At 43.6% G+C, this 25,381-nt stretch overlaps 1 long non-coding RNA gene and 1 pseudogene across 1 annotated transcript; one reads left to right on the top strand and one right to left on the bottom strand.

Annotated features, from left to right (window-relative positions):
• Positions 1–3,411: 3,411 nt before the first annotated feature.
• LOC141570535 (uncharacterized) lies at positions 3,412–25,109 on the bottom strand. Its single transcript, XR_012494620.2, has 4 exons — positions 23,770–25,109; positions 17,005–17,147; positions 11,855–12,008; positions 3,412–9,720 (listed from the first exon to the last, which is right to left on the bottom strand). It is a non-coding gene; the product is annotated as an uncharacterized LOC141570535 (long non-coding RNA).
• Positions 3,711–3,862, top strand: LOC141570934 (U6atac minor spliceosomal RNA; annotated as a pseudogene).
• Positions 25,110–25,381: the final 272 nt, after the last annotated feature.

Raw genomic sequence — 25,381 nt, 5'->3', positions numbered from 1 at the left:
AAAAGCAAAAGCAAATAGTATCTACAGCTAAAACAAAAGCCACCTGGAAACCCACAGGAAACATGCGTGCTGGGGGCTTGAACAAAACAGACGCCCAAAAGTTGAAAGACAGAGGGACGGCTGGGGTATAGTAAAAAACCTTTTTCCTCTTCTATGATTAAAGCCGGCTGCAGTTTGCTCAGCAGCATCAGATATGAATGTCTACCAACACGCTTATCATTTCAGTGTCAGTATAGATCAGGGTTTCTTAACCTCCGCTCTGTTGACATTTGGGGGTGAATGAATGTTTGTTGTGGGGGACCGTCTTGTGCATTGTAAGATGATTAGCAGCATCTCTAGATGCCAGTAGCAGTGGCATACCAGCCCCCAGTCAGGACAATAAAAAATGTCTGCAGACATTGCCAAGTGTCCCTTGGGGTGAGGGGAAGGCAAAAATCATGTTCAACAGCACTATTTTAAGTAAAAAATGGCTCCCAAATGTATTTTGAGTGTTTCTACGAAGTCCCACTAACTGGTACAGCTTCTGCACATCTGGGGAGTGGCCAGGAGTAATCCCACAGCAAGTTCCCGGTTCTTCAAGAATGTTTACATTGTATGTGTGTAATAAAAGTGTTTATAGTTTTCTATAGCCTAGAGTACAGAGATAGTAATAATAGTACCATTACTAGAGCACTGTGGTATTAACATTATGTACAAATAAGAATGGAGGTGGTGATATAAGTTTTCCCTACAAACAAAAGTCCATTAGATTCACATGTTAAGGCTGAGTACCCAACTTTGACAGGGATCAGTGGCCAAAAGGAACTGAACCATGTCCTACCTATTGGGAAGGCTGCATGAGGAACCACAGTGATTCACCAATTTTGTCCTTTGGGGAAATTCAGAACGGATGACATCCACACAAGCAACACACTCTCATGTCAGAACCCAGATTCAAACTTTGGTGAAACTGCATATTTTGTGGGGACATAAAGCAGGATGATAACTACCCTGTTTCCCCGAAAATAAGACTTAGCGGGACAATTAGCTCTATTTTGTCTTTTGGAGCAAAAATTAATATAAGATCCGGTCTTATTTTACTATAATATATGACCGGGTCTTATATAATATAATACAATACAACACCGGATCTTACATTAATTTTTGCTCCAAAACACGCATTAGAGCTGATTGTCTGGCTAGGTCTTATTTTCGGGGAAACACGGTAATCATGATATTATTGTCTCCCTGGGCCTGGTCCTTCGATGCTGTTGCACAGATAAAAACTGATGTTGTGCAATTCCTCAGCTAGCTGGCTGCAATCTGACCCATTCTTCTTGCTCAAAAAGCACATTTGAATACGAGAAAATGAGAGAGACATTACATACTCTGATTTATGATTCTAAAATATATTACCATCAATCTCACTTTTTTGTTGATGACATTATTCTGTGACACATCTCACAACTGACGGCCACGCCATGGAACAGAACCTTCGGTTTATTGGGAAGGATGCAGGACTGGGACTGGACTGGGTTCATTTCTGGGTTGCAGCTCACATACGGTTGTTTAAGGAAGTGAGTCTACTTCCTCATCTCTACATAATAGAATAATATAATAAACTCACATCTTTATTTCAGGCTTGTTGAGAAGATTAAGTGAGGTTTCAAACAAGCTGCTGTAATTGCTAAACTACCTCCCACCAGCACCAGCACCTTGCACAGATCACCGAGTCTACACGGCTGCCCTGTAAGGTGTCTGGCTTTCTCCTGCTACAAGCCCACGGAAAAGCCTCCTCAGTGCTGTGGTACATTACTTTCTTAAGGTGAAAAAATAATTTCCCTAAATTGGGGTGAGTTGATATGTTTTTCCAACCCAAATGTCAGGTCTGCTTAAGCAGCTGCTGAAGGAAAGGGATTAGCTCAGCTCCTATTTCTTGCTGCTCCTGTGGAGTAAAACAGCAGCTGGGAGCCAAGATTCTCTGACATCAGTTCCTTTCTCAGCATTATAGGCTGGTATCCTGGGACCTGACACGAACCATTAGGAATTTCTTCAGTAGCGGCAGATTGGGAAAGGTAACTGCCAGTGCTACAGAAATATGTTAAAACTTTTTTCTTCTAACAGTAAAAGACATGAAAGTAGATGACTATGCTGAACTGACTCATACCTCTCAATATAGTCATCTTGATGGTGACATTCATCCTGACGATGCTACACAAGTGACCTATTCTGTCAGCAATAGGATCCAGAGCAGTTGGAACACAATGTGTAGCATTACATCATCTATGGGGGGAAAAAGTTGACTAAGGCTCCAGGATCCAAGGGTTTTAATTACCAGGAACATTTGATTCAATAGTAGTCATTAAACAAATGTAGGGAAACAAGGCGTCGGAGTGATCAGGGTGGGGAGCATAGGCAGGAAGCATGTCGGAAAATGCCCAGCAGGCTCGCAATGGGCACTACTGCAAGTCAAGGCTAGACCAGGGAGGAGGCTGAAACTGACTCGACCCTGACAGGCACAGAGGCCGAGAGCTACCGCCGCGGTCACTTTGACTGTGTTCCCTTATAAGCAAATCCGCTATTGGCTTCCCTTGTAGTAACGAGCCCAACTATTCCTGCTTGGGTAGGAGCAGAATGAGGAAGACATCTCAAGATATTTCTTACTGTCCTCTCTCCACCCGCATGAACATCTCCTGCTCCCAGTGCCCAGAATTTGCTCTTCTTGGTTTAAAAAAATTCAAACCTTTCCACAAAACTCACCTCTTCCATGAAATCTTTCTTGACTTCTCCAACGCATACTCTCTCTCTCTCCCTCCCTCCCCCCTTCTCTCTCTCTCTCTCTCTCTATTTTAAACAACACTACATTATTTATTTATTTGTTTGTTTATTTATTTATTTACTTAAGGAGGGCGCGGCTCACAGTGGCCTATGTGGGGATCAAACCGGCAACCTTGGTGTTACCAGCACCACGCTCTAACCAACTGAGCTATCCGGCCACCCCCGATACATTTTCTTTTTTCTTAATACCTACAACCTGTACATAACATAGTTAATGAACACAGACATATTTTTCTATCTCACATATGCTGACCTTTTCTTCCCAAGTAGATTATAAACTCCTTGAGGACAGGAATCACCTCTTAAACTTTTGGAAATCCCGTATCTAATTCTATGATTTAGCAGTTAGCCCAGCTGAGGCCCTAGAGTATCTCTGTGGAGCCCAGAGCTGCTTTCTCAAGAGAACAGCACCAAATCAGCCTCCCTGTTGGGCCTACACAAAGCTTTCCCCCTGATTCCAATAGCCAGGCTAATGCCTGGAGAGGAAGTCCCTAGCAGCCTGAATCTGCATCCCTTTTTGGTGACCCTTGCTCTGTCCCATTTATTCTGGGTTGGGTGCTGTGCTCTTGCTCCTGTCAGTCCTCCCAAGCACCCAAATCCCACCTGTGAACCGCGTTCCCCGAGGCGCAGTCCCTGCTCCCCACTAGCCAGAGCAGCTCACTTGGATTTCAGACAGCCCAGACCTCTTTACCATGTGGCTTATGCTCCACCCACCTGTAGTTCCTTTCTCACCCTCCCTGGCACTGACCAGCCAAGCCACTTCTCAGTCTGATTCCTTCTGCCAAGACCTTCTGGGAATGCCTGCCTTGCTCCAGGGTTTCTGGCTGGTCTCTGAGTCCTTTGCAGTCTGTCATCAACTGAGCCATCATTCTGAGATTTAAAAACAACAACAAGTGTTGCATGAAAGGAGAGAAGTTTAGCACTCCCCTTGACAAGGCTGGAAGAGGCCCTCGGGCCTAATTACACACATACCCACAAGGGTAAGGTATGGTGAAGGCATTGCCACCTACCCCACCTACTTTGTGGCATCTAACCATTGTTTTTATTATAATGAAAGTCAATATCATGGTTGCTTTTGGGCGAAGAGAAAGTGTTGTATTGGAATAGGGCACATGGAGGGTTTTCTGGGGTGGCCAGCAAAATTCTATTTTTTGATCTGCTGGTGGCACTATATATTCGTTGTATGGGCTTTTCTTGTATCTGTATTTTGTTTTAAAATAAAAAGATTAAAAAACAACAATAACATCTATATCTATATATATGTTGGAGACAAACAGATATATACACGCATACATACTCACAAATTCATTTATCAGTTAAGAAGATTTCCACTACTTTCTTAAATTCATATTCTTACTTTTGAAGCATTTATCATTTCTTTTTTTTTTTTTCTGTTTCTTCTCACTGATTTTTTTTAAAGTTTATTGGGGTGACAATTGTTAGTAAAATTACATAGATTTCAGGTGTACCATTCTGTATTACATCATCTATATATCCCATTGTTTGTTCACCACCCAGAATCAGTTCTCCTTTGCATTTATCATTTCTAAGTCTTCCAATGTCTAGCTTGGAATTTTCTTTAAATCAAAGGGGTCCTTAGAGATCATTTACTCCAACCCTCTTATTTTATTCCTAGTCTCTATTTATTGTATGTTTACACTTCTATTTAGAACCTAGTGGGATAGGATTTTTGCTAGTGATCCTTTTAGCAAGGAATTCTCTTTGTCCATTAGTAAATTGCCATAGTGCTACAAGGCTTCATAGGAGGTCTCAACGTAGTAATCAGTTACCAGCAAAATGCATGTATCTATTGCTAAGATGAGATCATTTCCTTTTCAGCCCCAGAAAGGAAACACATACAGGACAGAAGCACACACCACTCACACTCACACTCCCAATGTGCTCAGCCAGCTTTCTGTCTGGAACAATCAAAATACCTCCCGGCTGGAATGACAGCATCATTTTATTGACGCTGAAATAGGAGAGTGATAAAGCAAGTCTCAGCCGGTACAGCAGAAATACACTGCTTTTATGAATCATATTTCAAAAATGAGGCATGACACCAAGAATGCAAAGCAGAGTTTTTCTGTATTGGCAAAAATGTAGTTAAGGGCAGTCACCCCAGCTGTTCCTTTCAAGATCTGGAGGAAGCAATACCACTACCAATTCTGCAGCCTTGCCTGAGGTTGCAATGGACTCTTGGATTTTCCCACAGCCGTTTCCCTAATGTGTTCTACACTGAGCAGGCTAAGGAAAGCGTGGTATTTCCTATGTAGGGATCTTGCTTTGGAGGTAATGAAGAGAATTGCGGTGGGAACAGCACCGCCAGGATTAGGTCCTGTCTAGCCCCATCTCTTAATGGTGGGCTGTCCTGGGCCACGCGCTCCAAACCCAGAATCCCCAGGGTGTGCGTATTTCTTCTTTCTCTGCTTTGCTGGGGAGGGAACTCTCCCCACTGTAGAAAACCCCTGGGAATTCCATCCCCTTGAAGGTTTCTAGCAGCTTGTTTCCCACTTCTCAATTTGACTTGTCTTCTATCAGACCCAAGTAATAAAAATAACCCTGGATAACATTTTATGAGTCATGTAACTATAGGACAGTGTCACTGAAAGGATAGAACTCAGAAAAGATAAACTTACGTCCTGGGACTTCAGTCAGATCTTTGATGCCAGCCCTTCTTTAAATTGCAGGCACTAATATTTATCAGCTCACGTCACCTATGGCGCACTTAGAGCTCCTTGAGTGGAAGCCGCTGCCCTCATGTAAATATCACTGCATCTGGAGACTTATTCCTGGACACTGGTTATGAGTCAGTAAAAAACCCGAAATGATCTACGCATCAGTTGCTATTTCACGCTTTCAGTTTGCACAACAAACAGGAAAAAGGGCTTAGCTCAATTTGCTGTAATCTCCCCCAAGACATTTCATTTTAATCTTGAAACCATTGTTGGTAAATTTTAATACTAAAGGAGAGATTTAGACAAATGAGTAGAAATGAAAGCAGAAATGGCGCAGTTTATATAGTCTCAATTTCCATGACTCTAAAAACATTGATCAATCAACAACACAGCTCATCCAGGAAACCAAAACACTGTTATAGGCGGAGTTCTCAGATGGCCCTGAAGATTTCTGGCCCTTGGTATACTCAAGCCTTCTTCCAGTTATTCAATCAAACACTAATCTATGTCCTGCTATGAAGGAATTTTGCAGACATAATTTAGGTCTAAAATCAGATAGAGAGATTGGGTGGTCCTAACCTAATCATATAGCTTTTTAAATCTGGATCTAGAGGTCGGAAACAGAAAAAGTCCAAGAGATTTGAAGTGTGAGAAGGATTCATCAAAAGGGAGATTCTCCATTGCTGGCTTTGAAGATGGAAGGGCCAGATGGCAAGAAACGCAGCCATGTCTAGGAACTGAGAGTGGGCCCAGTTCACAGCAGCCAGGAAACAGGGACCTCAGTCCTCCAGCTGCAAGAAACTGAATTCTGTGACCACCTAAATGAGCTTGGGCAAGAGCTCTGAGCTCCTGACGAGAAAGAACTTAGCCTGGCTGACACCTTGACTCAGACTTCTGAAAACCTGAGCAAAAATGTCATGCTGTTCCCTGACACCTGACCCACAAAAAACTGTGAGATAAATGGGGTGTGATTTGAAGGTGCTAAATTTGTGGTGATTTGTTACTCAGCATAGAAAGCAATACATAAATGGTTTAAAAACTTCTTACCTAAGACCAAAATCCAATGTCCTCAAGAGAGAAACCTACCAACTACTGTGACCCAAATCAATCAGCCAAGCCCCTTGCTGCTCAAAGTACGATCCATGGACCAGCAGTATACACATAGCCTGGGAGCTGGTTTGAAATGCAGCATCTCAGGCCCGACCCAGGTCTTCTGAATCAAAATCTTCACTTTACCAAATCAAATCCTTTGGTGACTTATATGTACATTAAAGTATGAGATGTACTGGTTAGCATTCTAATTCGGAGCTGGAGATCTGGAATCAGCTAAACCTGGATTCCCAACAGTTTACTAGCTGTGTGGTCTTGGACAAGTTGCTTAACTTCTCTGAGCCTCTATTAATTTATAGTGCCGACTTCATAGGGTCATGGTAAGGCTCAAATGTGACAGTATGTAAAATGCATTAGCTCAGTGCCTGACATGCAGTAAGGGCTTAATAAATGTTCGTTGTTATTGGATTGGGCACTAAGAACTGGGTGAGTGGAATGTAAGGTGGGCAAACCACATCATTTGGAAACATGCAGGACCACTGCATTGCCTGATAAAATACATTGTCACAGACTCCTCAGAGGCTGCAGAAGGTCATGACCTTGGTTTTCTACCCCAGTAAGCATCCCCTAACACAAAGCTGGGTTGGTCATGTCTTCCCATCATAAGCACCATCTCTTGTAACCACCTGTGTCTCCCACCCCCTCTGCCAGCCCCGCAAGTCCCCTGCTGGCATTAATCTATTAATCTTACTGGACTCCACTTCACTTAACTAATTAGATTTGGCCAGAAACCATAGAGACAGTGGGGGAAACCCCGAGCAGGTTGTGTCCCTGGATATTGAGTACAGGTCACCCCACAGAAAAGACGAATGGATAGGCCAGGGGCAAAACACAAGCGGTGTGGCTGGTTTAACAGAAATCTAAGGTTTTTTCTATTTTTGTTGGAGGGAATAATGACTGATGACCAGGGTGATAGCAGCACTGAGTATAAGAACAAATGAGCATATTGACAATTACAAATGGCCAAACGTAAGTGAGAGAAGTCATTTGTGATCAGTTCTGGGGAGGCCCAGCTCCCCCTCCTGGTTTCTCTGTTCTCGGCAAACACTCCTCTCAGTTGCTTCATCTCCTCAGCCTGAGCTGAGACATCTCTGTGGTTCGATACAAATAAGGAAGATGATGTTGATAATAATAATAGCTCTCATTTGTTGAGCTCTCCAAGTGCCACGCACCTTTCCTGAATTATTTATACTCCTTATAACAATTCTGTGAGGTAGCATTATTACGTTCCTCTTCAGTCAAGGTAACAGAGGCTCCGAGAGGTTAAGTGGCTTGCCCAAGTTTACATCGCAGATAAACAGTTGCCTTTGGATTCAAACCTGGGTCTGCTCAGTTGAAGCCTGTGCTCTCTTCACTTTGTCTCTGCCACATAACTGTGGTCCTGACTCCTTGTCCAGGCTCTTGACTCTGCCTGAACCTCTATCCTTGGGCCTTTGATGCTACTCTCCGCTCAGCTCCTGAATTGCCTTTCGCCTGTCCTTCCCAGGTATGCACCCTTTCTGGGTCTTGTCTTCTCTGCTCAGATGCTCACCTGTCTGGCCCTTGGTCACATACAGCACTCACCTATTTCTTGTTGGTCCGTGTGGTTTCCTTATTTCAATGCTCGTAAGTGTGTTGACTGGGCCTGACCAGTGAGAGGCTGGCTTGACACTCCTAGACAGACTCTGGATAACCATCCTTCCCTCCAGACCCCACCTTGCAAGTAGAGTCATGCCTACAGAAGAGTATTTCCTGGATAGTCCAGGTGTTAGAGCAATTAAACAAGGAGACCATTAGTTTGAGGCGGCTCTGATGCCTCGGTAGCCTATGTAAGCAAACCAAAACCTAAGCCAGAGTCCATGCACTCAAATCCGAGAAAAGGAAACTTAAAAACAACCTATCACAAACAGCCAACTAGGCTTTTCCCAAATAAGACATCTGCTTAAGTTGTAACCAATCAAATAATTTCCTAGCAGGTAGTAGATGCTCAGTAAGTATTTTTAAAATAAAAAAAATTAAAAATATCAATAATGCCAGTATGGACAGAAGGAATTTTTTGGAGGGAACATGGTAATGAAGACGTCCTCACAGCCATGGGGCTACATACGCAGTTTCTATATTAACCTCAGAGTAATACTAGCCATCGTTAGGAGTCACCTTTCCTATATGCATAGGGTCTGACGACTTGAAATTGCACACAACAGCATGTGACAGTGGTGTTGTAGCACACTTGGAGTTCATGTTCTAAACCCAACATGTAGGGCAAACATCATATATAGAAAAAAAATGACCATTAAAAATCTCTCAAATCACCCACCCAGTACAGATTACACGGTTTTATGCATTCTGCACCAGCTCTCAGTAAGTGCAACACAGCCAGGTTTCCCCCAGAATTGGAACAGATGGCCGTGGCTGTTTCTTTGATGGAGCAGCAGATGAAGTAGTTGGCTTGAATTGAAGGGCCATATTGTTGAAGGGGAAATGACATATATATGTACATATTCGTGGGTATTATTTTCTTTTGTTGAACATAGAGTTGACTTCAAGCAACGTAAATGCTTGTGTACATAACTCCATTGTACTATTGGGTCCGCAGTGTTGTTGAGTGCTCTTCATTGTTTATCATGGAAACAGGAGGAAAGGAGATGAAAAATAACCCTCCGGGGGCATTGCAATGGTTGGCATGACTAACTAGTGGAATGTCAAGCACAATGATTTTCCAAATTAAAAAAAAAAAAAAAAAGCCTTCCATCTAAATTGTATACAGGCTCTAAGTCTCTACAAAAAATCATAAAGGGCATCTGTGGAGTGCTTACCATGTGCTGGGCACTCGGTTCTTTACGTATATCATCTCGTTGAACTGCCTCACGGCAGCTCTTTGGAAAAGGTATAGTAATTCCTGGGACCCTGCTGTGATTCTCCACAGCAGCCAGGTAGGCACACAGGCCTGGCCCACTGCCTGGAAGAGCACACTTAGCTGGAGCCAATGGCGGAGACTCTCTGAGCCCAGGGCATGATGCAAACATTCTTGTCTTCTGGGGTTGTCGTTTAGTCCACACTAAGTCAGCTTTGCAGGGGAGCCTGGAAACCTCTTTCCCTTCTACCCCCAACGAAGGTAACTGTGATACTACGGCATCTGTCCAAAACAAGTAACAAGAGTAAATCAACTTGTTTGAAGAGATCTGAGTTATGGTGCTCACTCTGTTGGTAGGGTTGAAAAATAAAAAATTCCGTTTGGGGGGAACTTAAGAGTTATAAACCAACTCATTTTAAGAGGTGGCAGGAATCGTGCTCCCTTCTATGGTTCTCTTTTGAACATGTTATGTATTTCATGTCCTAGTTTCTGCACTGCATAAATTCTTTGCTTTAATGTGCTCCCACTGAGAAGACGACTAACACAGCACCATCGCTTCAGATCAACAGCGTTGGAACAGTCCATCTTGTTCCTGCTTTACACCTCTTCGTATATGTTTTCCTTACTTCTCGGTGTCACAGCTTTTTCCACGTCTCCCCCAAACGTATCTACTATTGATCCTAAGCCTGATCCATGTCGCCAATACCGTTTCCCCAAAAATAAGACCCAGCTGGACAATCAGCTCTAATGCGTCTTTTGGAGCAAAAATTAATATAAGACTGGGTATTATATTGTATTACCTTATATTATATTATATAAGACCCAGTCTTATATTATAGTAAAATAAGACCAGGTCTTATATTAATTTTTGCTCCAAAAGATCCATTAGAAAGGATTGTCCAGCTAGGCCTTATTTTCAAGGAAATATGGTATATCCAAACCTTCTATCAATTTCCCTTCCTTTCTTTTCTATTCCCTCTTCCTCAGGAACTTGGCTTGGTCCTACCACCAGACATCGTGTTCAAATTGGGGACAACGAACGCTACTTGGCCACCCTGGTAAAGATGGGGAAGGAGCAAGGGTTCGGAGAAGGCAAAGATGTGAGATTCTGCATCTCATATTTATAGATGACAGTGGTTCTTGGGGCCTTTAAGTAGCTTTTCCCATTTTATCCAATTATTCGGTTGGTGCAAAAGTAATTGCGGTTTAAGAGGTTAAAAACAATTGCAAAAACTGCAATTACTTTTGCACGAACCTAATACTAAGTAGCAGACCTCGGTCTGTAAGGATCCCAAACACCTACTGTTTCCATTCACCACACTGCTTACCATAGACAGCAAATCCCATTAAATGCAGGTATTCAATGACGGGCAGACTTTGTATGAACAGGTAGTACCATGTATGATTCACTAAATGATGCTAGTGTGACCTTGGAAAGAGGGGGCAGACTAAGTGAAGGACTTTCCTGAGCTCATCAACAGCTTTAATGACCGACGTTTACTCTGTGCATGGGACTATGCTAGATGTTTTGAAGGAAACACAGGGCATCTTATCATATAAGACTGCACCCAAGAGACAGTCTAGCTGAAGAGAAAAATTATGCCTTATAATAGTCAGGGCACCTCTTGGAAATAGAGAACACACTCAAACTGTACACGTAAGGAGAGTTTAAGGGACTAATCTATTTATAAAGGTGTGAGTGAGGTTTAGGAAATTGGAAAAGAAAAATGTAGTACCCGCAGGTGAGCAACAGTGGGATTCAGTTACCCAACCCCCACACGTGCAGCGGCAAGTAGAAGCAGCAGAGCTCAGCTGCATATAAAGAGGAAGGGACACTCCCCTCTCCCAAGAGCTGTGACCTTCAATAGAGAGAAACAGCCAACCCACGGTGACCCATCAGGGTGGGACCCACAGTAATAAATATCTCAACCTCACTCTTTCTACTCTTCAATCTCCTGGTAATTCTTCCCATTAGCTAACACCCACCAGAAACCACAGAGCAAGCATTGATTCCATCCATAAAGACGGGTCTCCCAAGCACAGCAAGAAGTGAAAAAGGGTAGCTAGTGAATGTGAAAGGACAAATGAAGGATCATTTTATAAATTGGCACACCAGTTAAGTGTATTGTAGAGGTTGCTAATTACAAGAGTATCACTGTAAATTATTTTGTGAAATAATATCGTCTAAGCACTTTCAATTCACAGTATCATTTTTATATATCCTGATGTTCTCTTATCAGATTAACTTCAAGTAAGAATGGCTCAAACTAAATATTGAACTAGACTAGTTTCCTGGCTCACCCAAAGCGAAAGGCAAGGTGAACTTCAGTCTCCTAAACAAGCGCATTTCAAACGCATTGCATAAGCAATGTTTTTGCTCAATTCTTTTTCCATTGTGTAACTTTATTTCACTCACTCAGATTTTCTCCATCATTTTTTATGTCTTCCTTTTTTCCATTTTTGCTCTCTCCTTTCCTCCAGTAAAAAGCGCTGTTTGGCTCACACCTCCATCAACAGACGCTTGGAAATAATGCACTGTGGCAGCTTTTCAAGGATTTTTCTCTTTCCTCCTTCCAGAGAGAAAAACAAAAGGGTAAGGATGGCTTGAGGGATTGGATCAGAACATTGTTTTACTGGAATTTGCAGCTGTTTCTAGGTTGCAGAAGTCACCGGAGGGAAACAATGTGCTCAGGGACTGAAGGAAGTAGTTTGGCTCCAATCTGTCCCAAGTCATCTGGGGAGGAATTTTCTCATTGTTATAGAGGTGCTACCCAACAAAGATTCCGCATCTCTCTACAGAGAGTGTGTGTCAGGGAGAAGCATGGGAAATTCACATATGACAGGAATAGAGAAGGCAAAGGCAAAAAAAAAAAAAATAAATAACTGACCTTGGGTCAGGGCACAAACCATTCTGTAGCTCTCTCTGGCCTAGATGTGTAGCTCATGAAAGTTTTGCCATTTATGCCTAAGAGCCTCAGGACTGGGGTGAGTCAATGAGATTTTCATTTTCACCCAGTAGTCAAAATAAAGATGGTGTTTACACAGGGAGGTGAGTCTAGTTGATGAATGAATGAGTGAAAACAGTCCAGTGGAAGGGTTTCAAATGATGTTTATGTAGGAAACTCACTTTGGCTTCTCCTCAAGCGTGAAGGGCTTGATTTATGTGCTTGAGTATTGCTGGCCCTACAGATAGACAAGTGAGTCCATATATACCTTTACACTTGTGTGTATATATTATGGGTACTACCTGAGCAAGCCTCTGAAACTGTTTTCCTCCATGGATACTGTCTCTGCCGTAGATCCCGTAATCTCTATGGAAGGCGCCTGCAGTTAGACCAAGATCATGCTAGGTGGGCAGCTGTGCTCACCTACCCAAGATTCACTCCAGCTTTTCTTGGCAGATATTTCAGTTTACTTTTAGGTTCACATATATTCCCCCTTATGATTTTTTTCACAAAGTTAGTGCTATGGATTGAATTGTATCCCCCTAAAAAGATACTGAAGTCCTAACCCCAGTGGCTGCGGATGTGACCTTATTTGAAAAGAGGGCCTTGGCAGATGGCCAAGTTAGGATGAGGCAATTAGGGAAGACCCTAATCCAATATGACTGTGTCCTTATGAAAAGGGCAAATTTGGACACAGAGACATAAAGGGAAGATAATGTGAAGATTCAGGAAGAAGACAGTCATCTACAAGCCAAGGAATGCATGAGGCTATCAGAAGCTAGAAAAGAGACAAGGAACAGACTCTCCCTCGCGGCCCCAACGCTGCCAAAACCTTGTTTTCAGACTTCCATCCTCCAGACTGTGAGACAATACATGCTGTTGTTTAAGCCACCCAGTTTGTGGTGCACAGTTACGGCAGGAAGTAAAGCAGTGGGTTTGATGAAATAACTGGATTGGAACACCCTCCCTACTCACCTGATCTGGCCCCCAGTGACTTCTTTCTTTACCTGAAAATAAAGGGAATATTGAAAGGAAGACATTTTGATGACATTCAGGACATCAAGGGTAATGCGACAACAGCTCTGATGGCCATTGCAGAAAAAGAGTTCCCAAATTGCTTTGAAGGGTGGACTAGGCGCTGGCATCAGTGCATAGCTTCCCAAGGAGAGTACTTTGAAGGTGACTGTAGTGATATTCAGCAATGAAGTATGTAGCCCTTTTTGTAGGATGAGTTCTGAACTTAATTGTTCTTTCTTATCAATTGCCTTTTGTATCATTGAAAATGCTTCCAAAAACTGTTGTCTCATTTGCTTGCAAAAGCTCTTACCTGAGCATATCATAATGCCAGTGAATTTTAAATCTCCGAGGCTGGATTCTTAATTGAGGAAGCCTATGCTCACATCACTAGAATTTTGAGGGTTAGCTATATCACCAGTCATAGGTAATGATGTGGAAACTGTTATCTTCAATATGATACTATACACTGACATGATGTAATTTTACCTGAGTGGTTCCAGTACAGAAGAAAAATGATTACAAGGAACTTCTCCAAAATGCTACGGGTGATTGTGTTAGAATGGTAGAATTCAGGATCATTTATTATCTTTTCCTGAGCTCCTGGCTTGAGGAAAGCCCTAATTCAAAGAGGAGTTAGGGTACCAAGTAAGGGATGAGGATAAATCTCAGCCTAGGACAACAGGGCAGAGCCAAAGGAATACAGATATGGATAGGTGGACGCATGGACAGGAGCCAACCAGGAGGATTCCCCTAAAAGATGAAGAAATAAGAACTTTCAGAGCTGCGGTTTTGTGTATAATTATGACATTCGCCAGACAAAAAGAATGAGGGAGGGAATGAGGAGAAAAGTGGAAGAGAATGAGAAAATTTCAGTAAGCTGCTTGTAAGGACAGAGAGGACACGTTTAGATCAAGGACTGGTTTGCTTAATGCAGAAGTTATTTTTATTATAGTTAATGGGCTTGCTAGACAAGCTGACTCTAACACTTGCTGTTTTCCTAATCTTTTCTATCTGCATTTCCATTGCCTTTCAGGCTCTTATAAAAAATTAGCTTCAGTTACATTTTGTCAAATGAACTAGCTTCAGCGAGCTCTATTAAGTCAGCCTCATAAATCAGCTTCTCCTTTCCTTAACCATTTATTCTGTTTTCTCCTGGATTCCCTCCCACTTATCTCTTTCCAGCATGGAGTTATCAGTGGCTGAACACAGCGTCCTTGGTCACAGTAACAACTGTTATTGTCTGTTCTCGCTCCCATCTTTCCTTTCTCTTCATTTCTCCTTTCCAAGGTCTTCATCCTAATGGAAGGTGGTTTAGACATTATGTTGTTCTCAACTCTGCCCCCGACTAGACTCCAGGCCAAATCTTATCTAGGTACTTCTCATGTATCTGCCTACACACTTGGCAAACTTCTTCAGGCAAGAGTGACATATGGTGCATTCCTGAAACAAGAAAGTGTCATGAAATTGAGGCTCTCAAAAAACCTGGGGGCTGGATTAGTTGTTAATGGTGAGAAAACTGTTAGGGGGGCCTCAAGGCCAAACTTAAGACAAAATTGTGAAGCTGGCAGAATTTATCTTCAGACCTACCACTCCCCATTAAGCCCTCATCACCCTCATCCCAGCTTTCAATGCCCACATACTCTTCCCGTATGTTCTCATCTCCTTTCTCAGGCCTTCCCAACCTGGATAGCAGTAAGATTTTGGATCTAATTTTCTATGCTTACAGTTATTCAAATTTACGTTTTAATTAGCTCTCAATCAATAATAAAGGGGCAAAATATTTAAACAGATACCTCACTAAAGAAGATACAGGGGGGCCGGCCGGGTGGCTCAGGCGGTTAGAGTTCCACGCTCCTAACTCTGAAGGCTGCCGGTTCGATTCCCACATGGGCCAGTGGGCTCTCAACCACAAGGTTGACAGTTCAGTTCCTCAAGTCTGGCAAGGGATGGTGGGCTCTGCCCCTTGCAACTAAGATTGAACACGGCACCTTGAGCTGAGCTGCCGCTGAGCTCCCAGATGGTTCAGTTGGTTGGAGCGCATCCTCTCAACCATGAGGTTGCCGGTTCGACTCCCACAGGGGATGGTGGGCTGTGCCCCCTGCAACTAGCAACGGCAACTGGACCTGGAGCTGAGCTGCACCCTCCACAACTAAGACTGAAAGGACAACAACTTGAAGCTGAATGGCACCCTCCACAATTAAGATTGAAAGGACAACAACTTGACTTGGAAAAAAAGGTCCTGGAAGTACACACTGTTCCCCAATAAAGTTCTGTTCCCCTTCCCCAATAAAATCTTAAAAAAAAAAAAAAAAAAAAAGGAAGATACAGGGATGGCAAATAAGTACATGAAAAGATGACCACCATTAGCCATTAGGGAGCTGCAAACTAAACCCACAATGAGATACCACTATACATTCACCAGTGTAGTGGTGACTTAAATTGCCATCAAAAATTTAAATTTTTTTAAAAATGAAATCTTTTAAAATTAAAAAGATTGAGCATAGCAAGTATGGCAAGAATGTAAAGCAATTAGAAGTCCTATACACTGCTGGTGGGGATGCAAAATGGTACAGCCACTTTGGAAAACAGTGTTGACAGTTTTTAAAAAAGGTAATGTTCTTGTGTCATATGACCCAGCCATTCTACTTCTAATATTTACCCAAGAGAAGCAAAAGCATTGATCCGCACAAAGATTTGTACACGAAGGTTGCATGGAGCTTCATTTGCAACAGCCTTAAAGTGTTCATATAAACGACCTGTATTAGTCTATTCAGGCTGCCACACAAAATACCGTAGACTGGGTGCTTAAACAAAAGAAGTTCACTTTCTCACAATTTGGGAGGCTGGGAAGTCCAAGATCAAGGTTCTAGTAGAGTTCACATTCTGCTAATGGCTTGCTTCTGGAATGCTTTGTTTTCACATGGGCTTTCCTCTGAGGGTGTTGGGGTGCGGGGACAGGGTGGGGTGGTGGGGGGGACTTGAGCAGTGCAAGGGCTCTCGGGCGTTACTTTCTTATAAGGACACTAATCCTACCTGATCAGGGCTCTACCTTTATGACCATTTTACCTTAATTACCTCCTAAACACCATATTTCCAAATACAGTCTCACTGGGGGTATGGGCTTCAGCATGTGATGGGGTCAACTTCAGTACATATCACAACCCAAATCCATAGGGCAATAGATAAACTAATTATGGTGTATCTGCATAATGGTACACTACTCAACAATTAAAAAGAATATTGACGTAGTTAGCACTTTGGGTAAAACTCAAAATAACCCTGCAGAGTGAAAGAAGCCAGACAAAAAAAAAGAGTACATACCAGGTGATCCCATTTATATAAAATCTTAGAAATGCAGTCATAAAAAGCAACAGAAAGTAGATTAGTGATGGCCTGGGGAAGGGGAAAGGGGAGAGGGACAGTGGGAGGGATTACAAAATGGCACAAGAAAATTTATGGGTTGGTGTATTTGTTATATTGATTATATTGTTGGTTTCATAGGTGATGGTCTCATTATATTGTCTACTGTAAATATGCACAGCTTATTGTTGTTAACTATACCTCAATGGAGCTGCAAAATCATTTGCATTTCATTAGCCCTCACCTGGACAGGTTTAATTCATTTTTAGCAATGTTGACCTCTCTTAGATGTGCTGCACAGAGCCATTTCTGGCTCTTGCCTCACTCATTGGTGTCCTTGTCTGAGCCCGGATTTTCTCACGTTCCACCAAATACTGAGAGGTCTGCCTATAAAGACAAACAACAATCAAGGCTGGCAAGGTATTTTCTTCTAAAACATATCTGAAGAAAATTACTAAATTCATTTATATGGTTTTACTTATTACTCTAAAGTGTCTACACAATGCTTGACAGTCTGCAACTGCATTTATAATTTCAGCATGTATTTGGGATAATATCTCAGGAGATTGGATATCATCCAGGGACTAAGGCTAAGTGTCCAAGCCCCCAAGCTCCAATGTAGAAAATGTTTCTTTCCACCATCCCCAGAGGCAGCAGGGGCTGGTAGATGCTGGCTGGTTCCTGGATGTGATAATAATAGCTAGTGTGTGTAGACTGGTAAAAATGAGCTAGCTATCTCTCACTGTGAAAAGCATAGCCACAATACTTTGCAGCTTCTGCCATCAGGAGGTGGAGTCTATTTCCCCACTCCTTGAATTTGGGCTGATATTGTGACTTGCTTTGACCAATGGGATGCAGCAAAAGTGAAAATGTGCAAGTCCTAGAATCTAGGCCTAAGAGCTCTTGTATCTCCACGGTGGCCGTCTTGCCACACTCCTGCAGCCATGCAGCCTGGGCTAGCCTACTGAATGACATCAGCTGGAGAGGAGAAGCTGACAGCTAGCATCAAGGCCCCCATTCTGTAAGTGAGGTTATTAATAATATGAGATCATCCTGTTCCAGTCAACCTGTCAGAATATCACAAGCTTGGGCGGTGGGTTAGCTCAGTTGGTTAGAGTGTGGTGCTCCTAAAAAAAGGTTTTCCAGTTCGATCCCCACATGGGCCACTGTGAGCTGCGCCCTCCACAACTAGATTGAAACAACTACTTGACTTGGAGCTGATGGGTCCTGGAAAAACACATTCAAAATAAATAAAAGTTTTTAAAAAACCAGACATTTGTATTAAAAAAAAAAAAGGATATTGCAAGCTCGTGTGTGAGCCAGGTGAGATCTGAAGAATTGCTCAAGCCCAGTACCAGCTGCAGAATTGTGCACGAATAGATGGTTACATTGTTAAGTGGCTATAAGCTCCTGGGAACCAGTGTCTAGCATTTTCACTGCCTTGTGTCATAATAGTGGGCAAGTCATTCACCAACTCCAGCTGAATTATTTTGCTCTTCAATGGGAACAGCATCATGTATTTCGGAGGCTGTGTTGAAAAAATTATTCTGGTGGGATATTTCTATATATAGTTGTGGGGGAGTGAAAAGTTTAGCTACATATTTAGAAAGTGGGTTAGCTTTGGCTAGTAAGATTTCTCTGTTGAAACTGTCCTTAAATTGACTTAATGTCAGGCTGTTCTGGTTTTACCAGCAAATAGTCTTCAGACCACTGATTACTGCCTCTTCCTGCTTGTCTGTCTACCCCTGTACCGCTTCTCCCACCCTCCCCATGCCCTTCCTGTTGTCTTTGGGGCAGGAGACCTAGGGTGAATGCTGCAGTCTTGTGTGCCTTTTATCCTTTTCATTTAGGAAAGCCTGTATCTTATTTCTACCTCTTGCTCTTTGCACAGTGCCCTACATGTAATAGGTGCTCAATATATGTTAAATGATGATATTATGAAACTCCCAATGCCTGGGTAGAAGGGCCCAAGAAAAGTAAAAATTTAATTATTTCATTAGAGAGAGAAGCTGACCGCTAAAAGAGGCACCTACTGAAGCCCTGATCTAGGATGGGTACAACAAAGGAACTCGGGGCAAGGAGCTTGGGGCAGATCCTGTTTTGCAAGAATTGTCTGAGTTGGCTCTTTGGTTATGCAAAAAATAAAGTTGGCCATGGTCCATTGTCCTGGAGGGAGGAAGCAAAGAGGGCAAGTTTCACGGCTAAAGCTTGGTCTAATCCCAGGTATGTGGTTGACTGTGGGGGTGAGGTTGAAGAAATATGCCTTGGAGGCCAAGGCCCCTACTTGAATGAAAGGGATCTAATACTCAGATTACTTCTCTATTGGGTTTTAATACTATCCGATACTTCTGATGCCTGAGGTGGTCCCAGCTAAGGTCAGCAGTCAGGAAGGGGCAACTTGAATTGACAGGGAGGGAAGCCTGGAATGGCAAGTTGGACTCCACAGCAGCACTGAGGTTGTCACATTGCAAAGGCTGGTCTGGGCAGAATGTCTAAGGCAAGGCTGGAAACCCTTCCTGACCTAGTCACCTAGCAATTTGGGTGAGCTTGGGGAACAATAACGGTGGGTACACGAGAAACAGAGATGAAACTGTAGGAGCCCAGGCCTTTGGAGGGGTGGTAAGACCATTGTAACAGCCAGGATGCATGAAATCGTGGAAAGAACGCTAATCTAGTGGTAAGAAGATCTGGGTGTTGGTCCTCCATCTGCTATTACTTAGTGAGTATTATTAGTGAGTTATTGAGTGTTAGTAAGTATGCCATTGCCTTTCGCTGCACCTTAGTTTCCCTGTTTGTAAAATGAGGGGGTTGGATTAATGGTCCATTACTTGGGATTCTGCAAGTGTTACTTTAGGAGGCAAGCTTTATGAGATTAGGAACGCATTTTCATGAGGGATCTGTGTTGACTATAAAGAACACATATTTGTCCACCAAGAAAATTTATGACAAAAATTTCATGGCAAAAATTACAGGCCTGTTTCTTTAAGTACCACTTGCATCCTGCTTTGGAATCTGGGTCCTGATCCTTTTTTCTTTGGAAATGAGCAATGGGTGGCTTGGCAGAAGAGAGAACAGGTGTGGAAGGAGCTAACTGCGGCTTTGGGAAAATGATAGTAGGTATGCCATTTCCTTTCTGACTTGCTTTCTTGAAATAAGCTTCAGCCTTCAGTCAAATGACTTGTGTAGATTTCCCTGAATTAAAATACCTCACAGTAAATATAGATTCATGCAAGGGTCTTAAAAACAGAATCTAGGCTTGGGCTATAGGCTTGGGTAGGATACATGATGCAACTCTCGTATTTCTCTCACCCTTTCCTTCTCTTTATTTCACTCATCCATCAGCTTTTGTCTTAAGAGGAGATGTGTCCAGACTCTTCAATTACTAATAATTGATTGGCTACTTAGGTCGAAAGATGCCTATTTTTTGATTGATGGATACTGGAGTGGCTACAGCTTTAAAGGAACAAATGAACAACTGAGTTCAGGGGGCCCGCTGCCCTGATTCATTGGGGCACCTGGGGATCTTTTCTAGGTGGTGCTGCTATGAGATGACCCTATGTATTGGTCTCAGCTCAAAATTCAGACTCAGCAGAAGGCAACTCTGCTTGCCCAGCTTTGGTCCCATGTCCACCCTGTGGTCAGGAGAGGGGTCCCGTGATTAATGGCCTCCTCAGAGGAGCATGGAATGGGGTGAGGCAGCCCCCAAAGTCAGTGTGTCTGTGGTAGGAGTAGGGTCTAGGGGTAGAAGTGATGGGCAGATAAACGTCATAGTGTCTAAGGCTCCAGAATTTCTCAGGGATAACTACAAGTGACAGCAAGTTCAGGTGTCAACACAGTGCTTCCACGGCACACCTGGGTCATTTCAGGAGCTTTGAGGGCTGGCTGGCCGGAAGGCTGACACCCAGTGGCCGGTTTGTATCACAGAGGATACAGCCAACCCTTTTTCTTCTTATGAGCCATGTAAGTATTTGGTATTCAATAATATTCATTGACTGACTGACTGAATGAGTGACACAGCTCTTACATAGGCTAAGAAAGGGTTTCTGTTCTCCATTAGCCTGACTTAAATTAGTTTAGAAACTGTTTAATTATGAATCTTTTAGCTGCAAGTGATTGAAGCTCATCCATGCTACCTGTAGCAAAAGATGGTCCTTCCTGGGATGTCATTTCTAGCAGGCAGGGACAGGCTTCAACCAAGACCTCTGCCTCTTATTTTCCCTCTTCTCTGAACTTCTGCTCCACTTTTCTATTCAAATGTGGTAGTTTGTCATTCTTTAATTATCAGTTCACCTTGTCAGAAAATCATGGCTCTGGGACTTGTATCTCCTCTACTCAAGAGCCCAGGGTGGCTGAGACCGAGTGACATTCACTTCCGTTCTAAACCCAGAGCAAGGCCTCTACATGGCCCAGCTCGGGCCAGGGGCCTGCATCTAGCTCAATCAACCAAAATGGCCAAAAGGGTGCTTGGGGAGGAGATACCTCCGTTACCATGTGGATTTGACTATAGGAGCATTTCTTGGAAAACAAGGGAGATTTAAGCACACAGCTCAACTGGTGTCTCCCACAGAAGCCAAACAACAATATTTGCTTACATTTGTATAATGCTTTAAGAATACTTGACATTTATGACCTCATTTGACTCTTGGCACAACCCCATGAGATAAGTAAATCAGGTATTAATAGTCTTTCTTCCATATATACTTTATTTCACTCTGCCATGGGGTCTATTTTTTAATTCCTGTCTCTCTTGTTTGACTTTATTGAGAGCAGAGACTATGTCCTATTTATCTTTGCATCTATATTCCCAGTACCTAGCTCTGGGCTCTGTATGCAGTGGCATCTAGTGGATATTCGTAGAACTGAATTTCTATTTTACAGATGAGAAAACTGAGGTCCAGAGTACTGAATGGCTTGCTTCAGGACACACAGAATGTTAGAAGCCCGAAGTCTGGTGGCCTCCAGAACAGTCTCGGTCCCCCAAGAGGCCTTGCCAGAGGACACAGATGACACAGGTAGACAAGGTAGAGTAAGTAAAGAGGGCAGGTTATTAAAACCTGCGTTGACTCAGTTATCTTAGCTGCCTGACATTTGAACTTGATGGACAAGAAAAGAGAAAGAAGTCAAGGGGGACAATGCCTTTTTGGAGAGGGACACTCAGGGACACCTGCAAGCTGGGATTTATACCCTCTGAACTGGGTTACAGCTTCCAGTTCTGCCACTTACCAAACGACCTGTCACTTCGCCTCTTTGTTTTCATCCTCCCAGGGCCATGTGAGGACATAATGAGAAAATGTAGGGGGAGAGCCCTTTATAGATGGTAGATCATTATGTAAGTTCTATCATTTACCTCCATTTAAGTAGGACAAACAGGAATTGTGCCAGGCAAAGATAAAAAGGGGTAAGTCCCTTTCCTCAAAGATCTGATGGTCAAGGGAGGGGAGCAGATGGCAGTGCAAAGTGGTGAGGGCTCCAAGTGTGGGTCAGTCCTGTGAGACCCAGAGAGTCAGCCTCCTATGGGTCTTCAGGATAGTTGGGAAGGGGATCCCCAGGGAAGTACTGTCCCAGACAGCTAGGTCTTGCAGGATAGGTAGGAATGCACTAGGCAGAGGAAGTTATGTTTGCAGGAAGTGGTGGAATTACAACAGGATGATTATGAAGAGATAGAATTAAATAAAAGCCTGAGGGTGATAGTACTATTGCCAGAGCCTTCATATTGGCTGTAGAGGCCATACTTGGCCATCTGACTTCAGGGATACCAACCAAGAAAGCTCTTTGGAATCACAGGCTCTTAAGATTCCTTGTGTCCCTTCCTCCACTCAGCTCCATTTCTTCAGAGCTAGAAGAGATCTTAAGAAATGATCTGGTGCCATCCTCTGCACCAAGGTAGGTATGGATTGATATCCCCGTTTCATAGACGAGGCAACTGTGGGTGAGAGAAGCCACCATTGGTACCGGGGGACATAGGACCCGGAACTGCTTCTCCTAGAGTTCTTGTTCTCCTCTATCAAGATACTTCTTTTCTTTGGTCCCTTTTATGTTTCAAATCCTCATTTCAGGTAATACTTGAGGTATTATTTATTTACACTTCAAATTTCAAGTCTTTCCTTGGCAGTGGGTTACTGTATAAATAGAAGAGACACTGAGACAGGGAGAAAGCAAACAGAATAGGGAGGCTGAAGTCTTCACAGACATGAAGATAAACTTCCTTGGCTGTTAGTGGATTCAGCTTCTGTAGCAATCCCACCCAGTGGGAAGGCTCCTTATCCAAACCACAGACCTTGGGAGCTCTGAGAACCAGGACCACTATTTTCAAAGCCAATGACTAGAAGAAATCCAGGTGTATAATGTTAAGGGTTTATCAGAATAAATTGCTATTATTTTATTTTCCTCTGTCCTTTCCTTCTCTCCAACCCCTATTAATGACCTAGATAAGAAGAGAGTTAACAGCCAGGATAGAGGAGCAGGCAAGTGAGGGGAGAATGTGGGTGGAGAGGAAGGGGGAGAAACTGTAATGCATTTGCAGACCCAGCTGTAGTTCATGAAGCCCACAGGGGGCCCGGCCTGTGCTTGTAGGGCTGTGGGGAGGAGGGTTGGGGAGAGAGGGGTCACGGTCGGAGGGACTGGGGTCACAGGGGACAGTGTGCTGACTGTGGGTTATTAACAGGCACACAGGACATATATTTGCAACCAGTGGCTTAAATTAGGGGCAGAACAGTCACACGGAGCCAGATCCACGCCCCCACCGGACACCTGAAGCATGTACAGTGATCATTTGAACTCAGCTCACCCAGTTAGTACAGGCGGAGCAGCAAGACCTTGGGTGCTTGTCAGGGCTATGCTGCCATCTGCCTTTGGGCTGTGCACCATTCTCTTTGAAAGGGGAGGAAGGGATGGGGGGTATTGAGGGGAGAGAGAGAGAGAGAAAGCAGGATGCTAACATCAAAACCTAATCCTGAATAAGGAAATTGTTCCATTTAACCAAGAGAAAGAAATTCTGGTTACAACATACCGGAGTGGAGCATGGGAACATCAAGAGACAAGGAATCAACGCAGACTCCCAACACTGACACCGGAGGGCAGCACGGAGGGGTGCGAGTTCCGGGTCAGGAATCGGGACTGAGTACAAACCTCAGACTCCCTCGGCACTCTCCTCAGCCCCATGCAGAAGCCCTCAGTCTGTCCTCCACTTCCACGCTGGGAGATAACCTCTGGACTAGGGATTCTTTGCATCTGAAGTAGGCCGGAGGGTTTCAGCCTGGTCCTGGGCTTGGAGGGCTGCCAGCCTGCACAGCTTCTCTGTTTAGGAGGAAGAAAGGGAAGGGCAGGGTTGAAGGCTAGATGGGACTCCCCAGGCGTCAGTCACTCTGGCACATCACCACTTGGCCAGCGGGGGTGGGGTGGGGGGGTTGTTATCATCAAGGGGTGGGAGGCAACCTGCCTCCCCTCGTTCTATTGAAGTCCTGAAAGGGAGCCTCTATAGTGCAGTGAATTTTGCAGAGATAAACTGCTCCCAGATGAGTCTTCTGCGCATAAGCTGGGCGGATCTTGAATTCTGCTCCAGCTCATTCCACTCCTGTAACTTAATGGCTCTGGGCACCGTTTTTAAACAAAGGCCTTATTAAAAGACCTAGGACATAGAGTTTGGGGGAAGATGAAAAGGGAAAGGCAGGAGAAGTGCTTGGCCCAGGCCTGACACACTGATGTCCCCAAGAAACATTGTTTATTTTGGCTGTTATTCCCCTGCAATCTCAGTGTGCCCTTTCATAAAGACAAAGCCAGAGGACACCAGGAGACCTGGTGGAAAATTTTGGTTTGTTTAACACAAAACCCACACTCGTGGAGGAAGTGGATACCAAGTGGGAAAAGCTTGGGAATCAAAGGCAGTGACTGGGTCTTTTAGTGCTCCTGCCACTATTCATTACAGTGTTGTCACACTGACTGGCCTCTCTGAGCCTCCATGTCCTTATCAGTCAAGTTGGGAAAAAGAGTACCTACCGTACAGGATTTTTCTCAGGGTCCAAAGAGGTAAGGCAATCACTCCTGTCCCTACTCACTACGTTGTAGGCACTGCTCCTAGCGCTGCTCATGCATGCCCTCACTTCATTATTAAAACCACTTTAGATCACGGGTGTTTGCATATGTCCAAACTCGTCAGATTGTACACATTAAGTGCGCGCACTTCTTTATAGGCCAGCTTATACCTCAATAAAGCTATTGAAAACACTTTAGGACGTAGGTCCGATTTTTTAAATCCCCATTTGGCAGTTGAAGAAACTGAGGCTTAACAGAGAGGTTAAGTAAATTGTCCCAGACCACACAGTAAGTCATACCAGAACTGGGATTCAAACCCAGGTAGTCTGGTTCCAGAGTCTATACTCTTAGTCAGCGCACCCGTGCCTATATGAAGACGTGTTGTGGGAACTGTCAAATACTGTTTAAAAATTGGTTGTTTTTACAATCAGTGGCATAGGCGATAGGTCGGTGGTGCTGTCTTTATAGACTAAACGAATGAAGGCATGTGGGTCAGCTCCCAACTTGCGTACTACCTGGTACTTAATAAGCTCTCTGTCACTCTGTCACCCCTGACCCTTGTCTAAGACAGGACATGCTACAAAAGAATG

The sequence above is a fragment of the Rhinolophus sinicus genome, chromosome 3 (assembly GCF_057876585.1).
Source record: "Rhinolophus sinicus isolate RSI-liver-muscle chromosome 3, RSI-T2T, whole genome shotgun sequence".
NCBI lineage: Eukaryota > Metazoa > Chordata > Mammalia > Chiroptera > Rhinolophidae > Rhinolophus > Rhinolophus sinicus.
The sequence above is the reverse complement of the archived record's forward strand: the minus strand, read 5'-3'. Positions and strand labels throughout refer to the sequence as shown.